Raw genomic sequence first — 17500 nt, 5'->3', positions numbered from 1 at the left:
TCCCAGGCACCTGCCACCTATGATGCCCTGGTAGAGATGGACATGGTGATGAGTGAGGCTCTCAGATTATGCAATTGGCAACAGAATTGAGAGGATCTGTAAAAAGATGTTGATATCAAAGGAGTGCATATTCCCAAAGGGACAGGCGTGATGATACCAGTCTTTGCTCCTCATGGAGACCCCAAATACTGGCCAAATCCTGAAGAGTTCCACCCTGAAAGGTCTGAGAATCCCAGAAAAGGGGACCTGCCCTGAGCCAGCCTAGGTCAATCACGTTATGATGTCACTTACTGGAGATAACATACATGGGAATGTGAGTTGACATTCATTTGCATCTATTTCTTTTCCTGGGAACTTTCTTTTCTTTTTACAAAGTGATCATTATTATTGAAACTGCACAACTCTACACCAGAAACAATAACATATAACCTTCCAGAGTCTCAAAGATTTAGAATAAACTTTACTAGTAAATTGAAATTTGTGATCATGGATCTATTTCTACACATATATGCTTTTTTATGGTATTGGGGATTGAGCCCAGGGACATGTGAATGATAAGCAAGCACTCTACCACTTGAGCCATAAACCCATAGATGCAGAGACCATTCTCCATACTTGTCTTTAATTCATCAAGTCATCAAAGGTGGAATAAGTCAGCGCCTAGTGTGTGTCAGGGATTGAGCCAAACAGTTCTAAATTTTAGCCTATTAGAGAAAATAAGCATGAAGTCAGTAAAGATAAAATCATTCAGAAGTGACAGCAATTTCACCTGCTCCTGCCATAATGAGAATATGACCAACTAAAGTGTGAGGCAGGAACCTGCTTTTCTTTCAAGCTGTATAATTCCTCTGTGCCTTTCACAGTGGGAACACACCACCATCCTGATGAAATTTTAGTGTTTAAAGTTACATTCTCTTTCCTATGGCATTCACGTGATCCCATCTCAATAGCATTGTAAGCTCCTATAGTGTAAGGAGAGCAAAAAAGTCATTTAGTGTTCTAACTAGTAACTGAGGCAGAATTTTAATGACCAACCCAGGAAAGTATCCTGTGTGGATGTTTAAGAGATAACCACCAAACATGTACTCCATGTGGTTTTCATGTTTCACGGATGGGATTGCTTCCCCAATTGTGACACTAGGTTCAGCAAGAAGAACAAGGACAACATTGATCCGTACAGATACATGCCCTTTGGAAATGGACCCAGGAACTGCATTGGAATGAGATTCACTCTCATGAACATCAAACTTGGTGTCATCAGAGTTCTGCAGAATTTCACCTTACAAACTTGTAAAGAAACACAGGTGAGACAGAACACTTTCTGTATAAATAATTCTTTATTGGGAGATTTTTCCATCTGGGGAGTATCTATACAAAAAGTTATGCCCTTTCAACTTGGAACAACTTCTTTTTCTTCCTCCTCTTTCTCCTCCTCCTCCTCCTCTTCCTCCTTCTTCTTGTTCTCCTCCTCTTCCCCTTCTTCCTCCTTCTTTTTGACTACTCACATTCAACTTTTAACAATTTCTTCTCTGGCCAAATGATTTACTAGGATCAGGTATGAATTTTGAGGGTCTTTCTCCTCTGGAGTTATAAATCTGTGTCTTAATAAAGCCCAGCTATCATGATTATGTAGAGTAAATGCAAATCTGCATGCTTTGAACTTGAGTGAAGTTTTAAATTCATTTTCATGTCAACTGGACATGGGATATGTTGTGGCTGATCATGAAAGACAATGATCACCTGAGTTATGACTTGTGAGTGGTGCTTTCCTCTACCGTAACTTAGAGAAGCCCTCCTTTGTCAGTTTGTCTCAACCACTAGGTGTACTTTGAATCCCTGAGGAGTTTTAAAACCTCATGATGCTTGGCCATCTTGGATATTCTAAAATAAATTATCCAGAGTGTGGCTTTCAAAGATCACCATGAATTCCCACATGCAGCCAAATTTCAGAATCCGTAGCTTAAAAGTATAAAAGCTAACAAGAAGAACTCCAACCATTGAGCATCATATTGAATATTTGGCCTCAACTATCTGAGCTCTGTTCCATAATAACTGTGATCCTTTTCCGTTCTATATGTCATGTACCTTCTTCCCTCTATCAGCCTCATTCTCTTCTCATCCTTCAAGTTCAAATCAATCCCCAAACTCCACCAAGGAGCAGTCTCCATCTTGTGCAGTGCCCATGTACTACTGTGTCGTTTTATTGTTTCCTGTGCTTTGTTACCATTTCCTGTTGATTCTTTTTCATTAAATAAATGTGCTATATCCCTTCTCATTTTTATACCACGTAATTTTATTCCTTCAATAAACACCCAGTGTTGCTTTAAAGGGACATTAGTGCATTGAAAGTCTTTAGTAAATGCTTAAGATGTCATTCACAGTTATATCAGAGTTCTTCAATATAGCCTTTAGCTCTTTTAACTAAAATAATTTAACAACTGCCATTCATATATACCTGTGTATGAATGTTTTTGTGTGTTTGTCTCCTAGGAAAATGCAATGTATATTATTTGAAATTTTAAAATATTAAGCAGATACATTTCTAAAGTATTGGAATTTTTCCCCTGAAGAACTTAAAAGAACAGTTCTCCTGTTTTATGTGAAACATTTCCTGACAATGTTAATTTTCAGGTCTCCGGCATTTCATATGCAACTCTTTCCTCTCAATAGACTGTTTACATGGGTGAAGGGGAGACAAACTTTGTTATCCCTACAGTGTTGGCTTTCAGTTAGCTGTGTGCATGTTTATACCGTCAGGGGGCTTTGTTTTGTGAGAAGGTTTCTGACACACCTGGGAAGGGGAAGATATCCCCTGACATGTTCCAGTCATCTACAATCTGACATTTCTCAATTTATGACAAATTGCTTACCATTATCTCTACTGACATTAGAAGATTACTGGTGTAATGCCCCCAACACTGAAGATAGTGGGACTGAAAGGTTACTGAAAATTCTGCAGGACTCAGATATTCTCCCATTTGCACTGTTCTTGAAAGCTACAGTTAGATGTTAGAAAAGCAAAGAAAGAAAACATCTTCCTGAAGACTTCTTCCCATCATAAACTGAATGAGTTCAACAAGGAGGGTGACTGGACTCCTTAGAAGTTAAGGACATCCAACACAGATTAGAAGTACAAAATCTGCTCAGAGTTACCTTGTGATATTCAACAAACACAGAGTTAACTTTACACGACTTTCTAAAACAGTATGTACTAATGTCTACGAATCTGGTTTAAATTCCTTAAACTCATCATTTTTGCTTAAAACTTAAATCAGTAAAGAACATACAGAAAATAAACCAATGTCATTTATTCTCAGACCATGTACATAATACATATGGAATAAACATTTTCCTAAATGAATATTTGGAAGAATTCTTTCACTATCCAATCTTGACAATCGAGGTATATAAACTAGAAGCAGTTTTTGTGTTTGTAAAACATTATTGTTTCTCTTAAAATTCTGTCCCTAATGGGCTAAGTTAAAGTAGTTACATCATTCTTATTCAATTTTATTATTGTTATCATTACTATTATTAGCATATATTAATTGAACACACCAAGGCAGTTCTTATTATATTTCCATATATACACACTCTGATCATGTTCACCACCTCTGAAACCTATTCTTAACCACTCCCGTGTTACTCTCTTTCTTTCATGACCTTGTTTTGTTTTGTCCCTTAACTTCCACAAGTGAGGAAAACATCTTGCATTATTGTTCTTAACATTACTGTTCTCCCATGCTACAGTGGTTGTTAATGGTTCAGTAAATGTTTCACAATATGCTTGTTCAACTGTTGCAGGTCCCTCTGAAATTAAGCAAGAACCTATTTATTCAACCAGAAATTCCCATTGTGCTAAAGGTTGTGCCAAGAGATGGACCATAATGGAGCATGAATTCTCCTCAGAAGTTCAACTGAATTCTTCAAGGAGGCTGTGTCCCAGAACACCAGAGACTTTCATTTACTTTGTGAATAAATGCAGATGAAGATGGGCTTAATCAGCTGCCTTGGCTGGATGATTATAGATTCAGTAATTCATTGCACCTGCTCAGTGTCTGTGTAGAGCAGCGGCTATTTTTTAATGGACTGGAAGTGCTTAAATTATTGCTAGATATGTAGACTAATCTTCTCTGGTTCTCATGGGATTGTCTCTATGTATCTTTACCACTTCCATTTCAACTCTGATTAGTGATTATTTCTCTACAGTTGTTAAGGAAAATGGAAATTATTGTGATGATTATAGTAGTGAGATTTTATATCAAATATTTTCCTTATAATTTCTTATAAAAGGTGTTTTTTGAGGATATAAACAACTATGTCTTTTGAAAAAAAAACTGATACTTCCATTTACAATAGCATCAAAAACATAAAAAAATCAGAAAGCAAATTAACAAAAGAGAAAAAGTTATACTCCAAAAACTACAAAACATTATTGAAAAGAATTCAGGAAAATTTAAATAAGTGGAAAAACACCACATGTGCACGGATCAGAACAATTAACATTGTCATAGCAATATTCCAAATATTCACTTGTAGATTTAACACATTCTGTATCAGAAGTATATCAGGGTATTTTACAGAAATTGACTGTTAATTTAAAAAATTCATACGGACTGTCAAAGGACTCACAATATCCAAAACAACTGTGGAAGCAAAGAATACAGTTGTGCTCATTTTTCTTGATTTGAAAACTTACCAGAAAGCAGTAATAATCAAGGCTACATGGTTCTAGCATAAGGACAGCCATGAATGTCAGTGGAATATTTTGGAATAGACTCCAGAAGTAAACTTACATGACTCTGGTCCCCACCATATACTGAGAAAGTCACCATGATTGCTGAATGGGGAAAATTAGATTTTTAACCAATGATGCAGTAATAGGACATAACCACATCCAAAGGAATGAATTGACCCTTGTTTCACTGTGTACTCACTACACACCATCCTAACTTAATGTAGGTCAAAGAACTAAATATGAGATGAAACTACACAACTCTTAGAAGAAAACCAAGGAAGCAAATTTTCATGATTTAAATTGCCAATGGATTCTTAGAGTTTAAACAAAAGACCAAGTAACAAAAGGCAAAGATATACATTATACATCATCAGAAGTCAAAATTTGTACTGAAAGGACACTGGCAAGAAAGTGAAATTGGGTGCAGGTGGCTCACACCTGTAATCCTAGATACTTGGGAGGCTAAGATATGGAGGATTTGTGGTTGGACACCAGCCAAGAGGGAATAATTTCGTGAGACTCCTCATCTCAACCAACAGCTGATCATGGTGTCACTCATTGTCATCCCAGCTGTGATGGGAAGCATAAAATAGAAGTACCATGTCCAAGTCAGACTGGGCAAATGTGAGCCCCTGTCTGAAGATAACCAGAAAATAAAAAGACTGGAAGTGTGGCTCAAGAAGTAGAGGACATGCCTAGCAAGTGCTAAGCACTGAGTTCAAACACCAGTCCCACCAAATAATAAAGTAAAAATACACCTGAAACATCTGCAAGATCAATATTTGGTAAGGCAACTGTGTCCCACATATATAAATAAACCTTACAACCTAATAATAAAAACAAAATCTATTCAGCTATCTATAAGCAAAGAAATGTAGGACATTTATCTAAATGGATATTACCTTCCCCAACATTTTACAGTACAATCAGCATTATGAAAATACAAATTAAAATGCCAGTGTTGGACTCCTTCACACCCACTTCAAAATCACCAAGTGTTGTGCATTTATGCATCCCTGGTAGTGATAAAATGCTACAACTATTACAGAATATTTTGTAACTATTTTAACTTTATAAGTTAAGCATAGAATTATTTTATAACTTAGCAATACCACTCCTGGGTACACACCTGGAAAACCTGGGAAATTGCCCAAACACAGCCATCTCTGTGAATGTTCATAATACACTATTTACACTTACCAAAATGTGAAAATAATTTTAAGGCCCATCAACTAACATGGACTATTATTCACCCATAGAAAATAAAACTAGTAATACATGTTTGACTTGAAAATACAGTGCTAAGTAAAAGAAGCCAGATGCCAAAGACCACATAGTCTCTGATGTCATTCATACAAGGTGTCCAAAATAGACAAACCTACAGAAACAGAAAGTGAATTACTGGCTGTTCAGGTCAAGGAAGGTTGGGGAAAGATAACAACATGGCACAAGATTTCTCAGTGTGCAAAAGTGTTTTATATTTGACAGTGTTGATGTGTCTACACATCTATGCATGTACTGAACACATTTAACTGTACATTTTAACTGATGTACTATATGTCAATTTTGCTATTTTGAAGGGAGACTGAGATGAAGGAACAGAGAGTTTACTTACTTACAGAAAGAAATAATGGATCAGTAAAATTGATTCTTAAAAACTTCTTGGCTTTATCCAATGATTCCCATATCTAAATGGGGCTAAAATGACTGTAATCCCATGAAATTGGGCTTACTTTCTCTCACTGACACTTTCAGGGAGGCTCATATTGAGAAACACCTATAGGGAAATTGGAATACAGAGGAGTAATTTGAAAAGGAGAATGTAAAGTCATCCCTAAAATGGAATTATCCCTGGCTCTGAATACTACGAAGTAACTGTCCTTCTCTCTGAGGTGCTCTTGTTTGAGTACGTTTTGTCACTGAAATCCTGGAACCCTCAGAACTGTCCCCTCCATCAGCACACAAGCGAACCAAACCTGAGCTGAGTGAGTTTCCAAAGGCAACAGATGCTCTTTCATCCTCGTTCACCATCCTTTGCATTTTTTTCATGAACTCTCCCTAGAATTCTGGTGGAATTGCAATTTCAGGACAGCATTGGCCTCTTTTATCAGCTTGATATAAGTCTCAGAAACATCAAGTGAGAGAGAGAGGGAAGAAAAGTCAATTTGCCTTCCAGTGTTCTGCCCAATGTGGAAAGATGGGCATGTGCTGCCTCCACATATGGAACACAACAAATTAATATTTCCTCTGAATTCTCAATGCTGAGGCTTAAAAATGAAATGAGTTTCCTGTCACAAACTCACAGCTGTGAGTTGTAATGATGAAAAAGAAATTCCAGGAATGTAGATTTTCTACAGGGGCAGCTATTAAAGTGTTTATCTGGGGAAGTTAAAAAGGAAATGGTTGCTTTCTCAGATAGAAAAATATATGAAGTTCTCAGGCAGTCATTAGGTTACCAGAGCCCCTGGTTAGTCTTTGGGCCCTAGGGTAAGCATCTAATTGCACAAATTATGATCTAAAAGATAACATGGAGTCTGGGAGAAGCCTGCCTGCACATAGACTCTGTTGCTGCCCTTTGCATTGTAAGCTTATGAACTTCTATCCGGGGTCCAGGCCCTGGCCCTTCCATCAGATCACTTAGCCAGAAGGACACAGCCAGAATTCAGAATCTGTGTGACACTATTTCATACATTCAGGTAAGCTGAATTTTAACTAATGTTCTTAAGCTATCATTTCTCTAGTGATTTCATATGATTCTGCCTTTGTTTAGAAAAACGAAATTCTTTGTGGTCCAATATCTGAAGTCAATGGATGGACCAAACTGTCTTAGATATTCCCACTGGCTATTATGTCTCATCATAGAATGCCACCTTTCAAGGGAAAGATGTAATCTAGAAATTTCTTGCTCTACCTCGCAAGTACCCAAAAGATGCCATTGGTAGTAAAAGAAAACAATAGCATGTGATTAAGAGTACCTGAACGAATTCATATGTATGCAAATTCCAAAAAGGTAAATAAACTAGTATTTCAGAGATGTTCAGTAGTAAGAAAAATTATGACAATGAATGGAAAAGTCTATACCTAAAACAAACAGGTTGATGAACTGGTACTTGGGAAACCCTTCATGCATTCCTCACCTTCTTTAAATTTATACTGGGAAAAAAATCAAATACTCTTTTGATGCTCACAAAGTCTAAATATCAAGCCGTAATGTGCCTGAAAGCTGGGCTTTTCAATTCAGGCAAAGTTGAGGTTCTACACAGTTGACAACAAAGCCCTATGGAAAAATGTGGCCATTCTCTGGGTGAGGCCTATGTATAGTTTTAGAAATGTTGAAACCTCAGACCTTGTTCCCAAGAACAGCACTTTCCATCAGTAAGATGGAAATAATCCAGTGTTGACAGGACTGTAAAATGGCAGGTAAGGGAGGGTATTGGTGGTAGGGGGAGGGGGAATGAAGGAGATGAAGGTGAATATGGTTGATGGAATATGGTTGATGGAATCACATACATATACAAAATACAGCAGTGAAATGTCTTGTAATTGCTTCAAGTAGGACAGGGAGGGAGTCAAGGTGAGGAGATTGTGGGGTCAATCTGACCAATGTACAATGTAACCCTGTTAGGAATTGTCACAATGAATCCCCCTATACAATGAATATATCCTAATAAAATATTTTTTTTAAAATCCAGTGTTTACTTCCATAGAAAGCAAAAGAGGGAGCCCAAACAACACTCACGCCATGGTAAGCAAGAATAGTCCCCTTGTAAGGCAAAGGTTTTGGTCCAGGAATTCCCAGCTTCTTAAAAAGTCCATGTGAATAAGTCCCATATCTATATATAAGAAAACCAGTTCATAGGGATTATCAATATACATATATATTTAGGCGCACTAGTCACCGACTCAGGAACTACAACAGTCAGGCCAGGGAGATAACATGGAGGAAAATAACACCAAAAACTCCAACAGCAACAATGACATTCACACACCATCTCTTTTTTCAACTCCACTGAGAGACCATTGAAAATTCACAATGATTAGAGGAAAGGCACTGGAGTTTTTATGCTCCCAGACATACTTGATAAACATCCCCAAACTTGATTGCTCCTGAGGGATTCAAGCTGAAATATTCCAAGGGGGTTTAAATTGTTATGCTCATTTATAAAACTGATTTTTCTATGAAATGGGGATTCTGATTTTATGAAGGAAGGCAGAAATATTATTTTTCTGTGCAAATGACAAGATTTTACATAAATTCATCTACTCCGTGATGTGGGGTCCTTGAAAGTCTGTAGTAAAGTTGTTCTTACATTTGGTTGGAGATATTTTATGTTTTTCCTTTCTTCTTAGTCATGTCCCTGTTGTAGGACCCAACCCTTCTTAAATCTGTTTTCCCTGAACAACCTGAGTACAGTGACACTGTTCTTAGTTCTTTAGAAATGACATCTGTGGTCATGAACTCCATTGGCCTCAGAGAAATTTGAATAAGTTTCAGAAACACCTTACCCTCTACTGTCAGGTTGTCTTGAGCTATAATGAAGGCTGAGTTCCCATAAGTTTCTTGAAGTTCACTGTACAAGAAATGAAAGACTAAGACTTAATTTCCAGGCCATTCCCCTCCTCATGAATCTGGGTCTCCAACTAGTGATACTCACCTGGTAAGCACAGTGACAGCCATGTTCAAATTGATCAAGAGTGTCAGTAGCAAAACAGTCAGTTTATTGCCGCTGTGCTTCAACTCCTTTTAAGGAAAAACTCACTGATGCTGGTCCTCCCTTGATAAGATGTCTGCGTCTTATCATTGATGTGTCATAACTGAACTACACAGAAGGGGTTTCTGGATCTAGCAAATCCTCTCCAGTGTGATTGACAGATGCCAGACTAGGGAAAGAAGATAGCCTGAGGAAAGAGATTACCAGCATCAATTTTAAGTTTTCTGCTGATGGTTTCACAAAGTTGGCCCCATAGAAGCAAATTGGGAAAACACAGTTGAAAAGATTGGCATGTAAAAATGGTCAAGGTGCTTCAAGAATGCTTTGAGCTGCCATAGAGGAGGAGGGCTACCAAAGGTCAGGCACTTTCCTGTTGATAGCAACAGATGTATATGCAGTGTAAAATAATATGTGCCTCTCAGTTGAATTAATACTTTGTTTCTTCTTCTTTTGAGGCATTAAAGCAATATGGGTTCCAGTATTCAGTACATATCCAGTAAATCTTGTGAAGTGTCATAAAATGAAATGAATAAGGATACAGGGGTTCAAATTCAAGGAATCCTCACAAAATTAACAGGAACATTAGTGTTAATATCAACTTCCCTTCCATTATCTATTTGATCTTTCACAAAGATAAGGGAAATTGGGCCCTGAGTAGCATCAACACTCCTGTATCCCACTCCAAGGATACAGAGGGGAGGAGCCTGAATGGTTACTCACAGACAGAGGAGCACCAGGTTGCTAGCCAGGAACAACCAGGTCTCCATGGAGAAGTTGGGGATCAGATCCATGTCCACTCTCCAACAATTCTGTACTCAGAGTTTTCCTTTCAGGTGAGTCTTCTGTCTTTAAAGGCATTTGCCTGCAGAGATCCCGTTAGTGCTCAGCTGTGATTTAGTGAGACCAGCCAGCAATTTCCATATGCTGGGAGAGGAGGTGGGGCCAGCACTGCAGCCAGCAGAAGGGCCCTGGGTGCAGCACTTAGAGACTGAAGTCAGTTGTCATATCTTCACCTTGGTATTTGGCATAGAATCATGCAAATCCCTTACTTTGGCCTCCTTTGAGTCCACATTCTGGGATAAATCAATAAAGAACTCAATTACTATTATCATATGTCAAAGGATTATTCCTATCAGAAAATCAAGTGCAATTATTAGCAATAAATTTGCTCTGTATTTTCCTTGTTTCCATGCTTCCTTCATTCTCAAATACATGAAATTATCCAACAAGTTCCATCTCTGAGATCTTCAATCCTTCAGGTTCTCTTTCTAGAATGCCCTGGACCCATTAAAATACACCTATTCATGCTTCACAACTCTCTCAGATTAAAAAAAAACCTGATAGTCATTCCTAGTTATTGATTCCAACAAATTAACCTCAGTAACTTCAATCCCCCCTTTCTATTAATGTTATCTCTACTCTCTCCTTGCTATTGGTGATTTCCATCCCTTATCAGACAGTAAGATTATCCAGGGGTAGTCTGAATATTCTTCACTGTTAATCCCTACTCTTTAGCACAGTGGGTTTCCAAATAGGTTTAATACATTGAGTTGAGAGGGATTACTGGACCTCTGCATGTCTTTACCCTGGGAATCTTTGCTAGTCCGTCTCTCTTTTGGGATTGTTTCTGCAATAAGAGGAATTACCTATGCCTCACTACAAATTCAGGCTGACACACCAGGTTGTTTTTTGACAAATAATGCCTACAGAAGAGACCAGAAATAGATAACATGGAGTGTGGCTGTACCAAGCAGTATTTTCACAGCCCCTAAAATGGGTGCACCATAGACAGCAAATTAAACAGATCTTTCCCTGAAGAATGGACCTATCTCTGTGGAACATGGAAGGTCTGAAATCAAAGGGTGTATAAGAAGAGGAGAAAAGAATAGGAACCCTTATAGGTGGACCCCAAACACCTTGGCCACGAATGACATGAAAGGTGTCACTGTAAGCAGTACATGCAGCACTTAGGACTCCTAAAAAGATGATTCCAGTTTTTCCCTGGTACAGCAGACATTAGAGAAGATGGGTTCTGACTTTTTGATGCATGGGTGATTACTCAAATGGCTGAAGAAGAGGCTTTGGAAGCTGGTCAGGGGAGTCCTGTAATAAGTGTCTCTGTCATCTGTGAGCCTCCCTCACAGAATCCTTATGGGATAAAGTTTAGAAATCATACAAGTTCATTCTCACCACTCTGACCATGGTCTTTGTGTGATTAGCCTCACAATTTGAGGAACACATGACAAAGTACCCCTCAAAGTTCTTAAGTCTCAATGGAAACAGAAAACACTTAAGTTGTGCTTGTGGACATTGCTTTTTCTTTACCCTTTCTCTCTGTAAGCCTCCTGGAGAATCGTACAGGCTGTGCATCACCTGGTATTGGAGGAGACAGGGACCCTCTCTACCTTGACAGTTAGTATAGAACCATGCTCGTGTCTGTTTGACCTCCATTCAGTTCACATTCTGTGTGGAATCAACAAATTCAGTGTTATCTCTAAGACAAAAGATCATTTATTCAGAAGAGAAACTTAACGGAATCCATTTGTATTAAATTTTTTCTAACTTTCACTGGTCTCCATGGTTAACCTCATCTCAAAATACGTGAAATCCATCCAAACAAGCTACAACTCCTGATATTTACCATACATATTCTTATAGCTGGAGTGCCTTTTTATGCCCTAGAAGATGTATATTCATCCTTCAAAACCCAGATAAGGCAAGAACTATTTCATTTAGGTTTTTCCTCACCACCCCTCCATCACAGATGGTGAGATTATCAAGGAAACAGTCTGAGTATTAATCACCATTGTGTCCTAGTCCCTGTCACAGAACATTCAGGCAGGTGGACTTGGGAGAGGTTGCTGGGCCTTTGTAAATTCAGGCTAACACACTTGCACTCATGGAGAGACTGAACCTAGATGACCAGATTGATGGCTGCACTGAGAAGTATTGATTCACGCAGCTCTTAGCAGTCCCCTTCAGAGAAAGATGTGCCTTAGCAAGTTAGACAGATTCTTCATAAAATATGGCAATATTGCCCTGGAACACTGCATGTATGGAACAATAGGAGTCAAAGAATAGAATGATAGAACAGCAGCCCAAACACCATGATCACCAATGACACAGCAGAGGTCAGTACCTACAGCACACACCGGGTGCAAGACTCCAGAAAGATGGTTCCACCTTTTCCAAATGGCAGCAGAGGTCAAAGCAGACAGGATCTGGCTTTTTGATGAAAGCTGATAACCAGTCGATGAAGAAGATGACTTGGAAGCTGGTGAAGAAAGTCCTATAATAGCTATCTCTGTCACCTATGAGTCCCCACCATGGTCCTGATGTAAGGGACGCCCCAGATGAATGTTTAGAAATCACACAATTTCAATGTCAAAACTCAGACCCATCTTCTGTGCAACCTTAGCTTGATTACTCCAGGAATACGTGATTAAAGAAAAACCCTCAAAATTCTCAAAACTCAACAGAAACGAAAGATACCTAATCTGTGCTTATGTTCATGTGCTTTTCTTTATCTGTCTTCACTGTTAGCATTTCTACAAAAAATATGAACTGTATGTTACCTAGACTTGGAGAAGTCAGAGTTCCTGTACACTTTGGCAGTTGGCACAAAATCTTTCTTACCCCTACTTTGATCTCCTTTCAGTTCATGTCTGGATACAATCAATAAACAACTCATTTAGTGTTATCAGAAAGCCCAAAGGTTACTGATCATATGCCTTACCAACTCTTTCTAACCTTTTAACTTGTGATTTTTGGAGCTGGTGGGCACTGACCAGGAGTTGGTGAACATGTCACTGGTAAAATATATCCTTTCACCACCATCATGCCTACCTCTTTAATAGGTCATGTGTATTAGGCTGAAATGTCTACTATCATAGTTGTTTTCTTTGTGTGAAGGCTTCCAGCAAGACATATCAGCTAAAGTCAATACTTATCCATGGAGAGCCTAATTTTTTATTATTATTCATTTATTCACACGTGTGTATATTGTTTGAGTCATTTCTCCTCCTTGCCCACCCTGCCTCCACCCTGTTCCCCACTCTCCCCTCACTTCCAGGCAGAACCTGTTCTGTGCTTTTCTCCAGTTCCATTGAAAAGTAGAAATAGGTAATAATAAGAAAGACGTAGCGTTTTTGCTAGTTGAGATAAGGAGAGCTATACAGAGAGATTCCTAGCATTGCCTTCATCAACCCAGGTTGATTCATCTCTAACTGATCTTTACACTGGTTCCTGATCCCCTTCTCATGTTGACCTCAGTCACTTTAAGGTTTCTGTATTAGTTCCTCTGGAGTGGGGACATCAAATGCTTTTCAAATTTGGGTTTTCTACCTATCCCCATACCTCCTGTGTGTGTTCTCCCCTTGTCATGTAACCCAAGTCCAACAACATTGCTATATTTACCCTAGATCTAAAGACCGCATATGAGGGAGAACTTATGATTTTTGGTTTTCTGAGTCTGGCTAACCTCACTCAGAATGATGTTCTCCAGTTCCATCCATTTACTTGCGAATGATAAGATTTCATTTTTCTTCATGGCTGAGTAAAATAAATACCACATTTTCTTAATCCATTCATCGACAGTGGGGCATCTCAGCTGTTTCCATCACTTGGCTATTGTGAATTGTGCTGCAATAAACATGGGTGTGCAGGAGCCTCTGGAGTAACCTGTGTCACATTCCTTTGGGTATATCCCCAGGAGTAGGATTGCTGGATCATATGGCAGATCTATGTTTAGATTTTTAAGAAGCTGGAGAGCGTAATTTAAAAAATCTATCTATTTATCCATGCATTGATAGATGATGTCATGTGTTAATATTGTGACAGCACTGGTCTCCATGGTTGCCCTCATCTCAAAATATGTGAAATCCATTCAAACAAACTACACCAACTGATATTTACTATACATACTCTTGCACTTAAAGTGTCATTTTATGCCCTAGAAGATGTATGATCATCCTTCAAAATCCAGATCAGGCAAGAACAATTTGGTTAAGGTTTTCCTCACCACCCCTCCTTCAACAGATAAAATTACTTCCACCTCTGGACAGCTTCTATCCCCATCATTTCTATTATTTATTTTCTTTTCTACTTTCTGCTCTCATTGATGGCTTCCATACATACTTCACTTCACAGATGGTGAGATTATCAAGTGAACAGTCTGAGTATTAATCACCATTGTGTCCCTCTCTTTCTAACCTTTTGACTTGTGATTCTTTGGGACTGGTGGACACTGGCCAGGAGTTGGTGAAAATTTCACAAGTAAAATATATTCAGTCACAACCATCTTGCCTATCTCTTTAATAGGATCATGTGTATTAGGCTGAAATGTCATGTGTTTTATCACCATTATAGAGGTCTCTTTGCACATAACCTCCTTGCCTAGGAGTTGCCCCAGGTAGAGTGAGAGATACAGGAATGTGCTGAGATGGTGAAGTGCATGTGTCATTCCTTTGGAATCTAAAGAAAAATGGAGCCCTTCAAATATATTAATAAAGAAAGAAGTGACAGAAGGCTCAAATATCAACAAAGACAGACATGAGGTCTTCCAGAACCGACACATATCATCTCACTAGGGATAAAGGGGGATGTAAGTCATAAAGTTACTAAATGTATTGCGTTTTCAATGAAAGAAGCACATAGAATGCATTCCAAAAAGGTAAGTTGGAGTATAATCTTATACTATTGACAATTAAATCACCTAAACCCAAAGCCTTCCTGATTCTCTTTGGGAATCCTTTATGGAAATACATATATTTTCATTTTCCTTCAAAAGTCACAATATTTGTGAAGATATATCATAATTTCTTTATCCATTCTTCTGTTTTCGGGAACCTGGGCTGATTCCATAACTTGGCTATTGCAAACAGTGCTGGAATAAACGTGGTTCTACAGGTACCCTATTGTATGCTGACTTTAATTACTTGGGGTGTATTCCCAGGAATGGTACAGGTGGTTCATATAATAGCTGTATTTTTTATTTTCTGAGGAACCTCCATATTTATTTACATAGTTAATACAATAGTTGATATTCCCACCAACAACATAAAGGTTCTTTTGAGAAGTACATTGTCCCATTTATTGTTTGGATTCTTCTTTTGGTTTTTAATTTTTGAGTCCCTAATATATCCTAGACACTAATCCCTTTCAGATGAATAGCTAGAAAGACTTTTGCCCATTCTGTCCCTTCACTCTGGTAATTGTTTCACTTGCTGTTCAGAAGATTATTAATTTTATGAGTTCCCACTTGTTAGTCCTTGCACTGATTTCTTGAGCCATTGGATTAGAATTCAAAATGTTCTCTATGTCTACATTTTGAAACGTAGACCCCGAAGTTTTCCTCTAATAGTGTCAAATGTTTAAGTCTTAAATTAAGGTCTTTGACCCATTTTGAATCAATATTTGTGTAGGTGTGATACAGGGATCTAGTTTCACTCTTCTACATACAGATAACCAATTTTCCCAAAGATGTTTGTTGAAAAAGACATCCTTTTGTCCAAAAAACATGATTTGGTAAATTTTTTTAAAATTCAGATGTCTGTAGTTTTATGAGCTTGTTTATGGGTCTTCTATTCTGTTTATGTAAATCTCTTTTCATTTGGGTTTTTAGCCGTACTATGCTTTTTATGTTACTTTGACTCTGCAGAATAATTTGAAGTCAGGTATCGTGATACCTCCAATGTTGCTGTTTTGTTCAGGATTTCTTTGCTTTTGGGTGGTCTTGTGTATTTTCATATGAATTTTAGGATTATGATTTCTATTTCTGGGAGGAATGTCCTTGGGATTCTCATAGTGATTTTGCCAAATCTGTAGATAGCTTTGAGTAAGATTGCCATTTTAATATTAATTCTGCCGATGTGGGAACATGAGATGTCCTTGTGTCTTCTAGTTTCTTCTTCCATTTGCCCATAATTTTCTTCTTGGCTGTGCCCTTATCCCATTTTTGGTATTCAAATAATACTGGCTTCATAGTATGACTCCTTTCCTTTCTCTTTTATACACTGATTTGAGGAGCATTATTGCTAATTCTTCCTTAAAGATCTGATCACATTCAGCCATGAATCTGTCAGTTTTTGGACTCCTCTCATTAGAAGGCTGTTTTTACTATTTCAATCACAATACTAATTATAGATCTGTTTACATTGTACATGTTTTCTTGGTTCCATTGTGGTAGGCTGTAAGTGTCTAGAAATTTATTCATTTCTTCTAGATTCTCCAGTTTATGGGAATATAAGCTTTCAACATATTCCCCAAAATTATGTGGATTTAATTACTATCTGTTGTGATGTCCCCTTTTTGTTCTCCTAACTTTATTAATTTTGGTCTTCTCTCTCTTGCTTTTGGTTAGTTCAGCTAAGTATATGTCAACCTTGTTTATCTTTTCAAAGAACCAACTCAGTGTTTCTTTGATTCCTGGTGTTTTGTTTTGTTTTGTTTCCGTTTCATTAATGTCTGCATTGACATTTATTATTTCTTTCCTTCTACTAATTTGGGCATTAGTGTATTCTTGTTTTTCTAAGACTCTGCATTTATTTAATTGGTCTCTTATTTTTTAATGAAGACACTTTTATCTATAAACTTCCATCTTTGAACTGTCTTGGCTGTATCTTGAAGATTCTGATATGTCTTATTTTCATTTTCCTTTGATTCTAGGAAGTTTTAAATTTTCTTCATGATTTTTTCAATGACCCATGGATGATTTAATGTGTATTGGTCAATCTCCATGTACATTGGAAATTTGTCATATTCTTTTCAAGCACTGCTCTATGTGATTAATGTATAAAGATGACTGTGACTGTTGATGCATACAAGCAGATGACTACAGTATGTTTCCTTATCAAGACAGCATTTCTGAGTTTTACTCAGTGCTCTTGGCAAAGGTCCAATATGGAATCTCAAATAAATATCAGGAAGCATCAGGCTCAGACACCAATACAAAGGTACAGATTATCTGGACATGAATGTTGAATGGATAACCATGAATCTGATATCTCCATCCATTTAAATTGTTAGCCCAGTGTCACCTCTCATGGGAAGT

General features: G+C 37.8%; 1 pseudogene; it reads left to right on the top strand.

The window, feature by feature from the left end:
• LOC109677006 (cytochrome P450 3A25-like) overlaps positions 1-4118 on the top strand; it is a 30516-nt pseudogene extending 26398 nt beyond the window's left edge.
• Positions 4119-17500: the final 13382 nt, after the last annotated feature.

This window comes from Castor canadensis, chromosome 6, assembly GCF_047511655.1.
Source record: "Castor canadensis chromosome 6, mCasCan1.hap1v2, whole genome shotgun sequence".
Classification (NCBI taxonomy): domain Eukaryota; kingdom Metazoa; phylum Chordata; class Mammalia; order Rodentia; family Castoridae; genus Castor; species Castor canadensis.
Note: the sequence above shows the minus strand (reverse complement) of the source record. Positions and strands in the feature narration are given on the sequence as shown.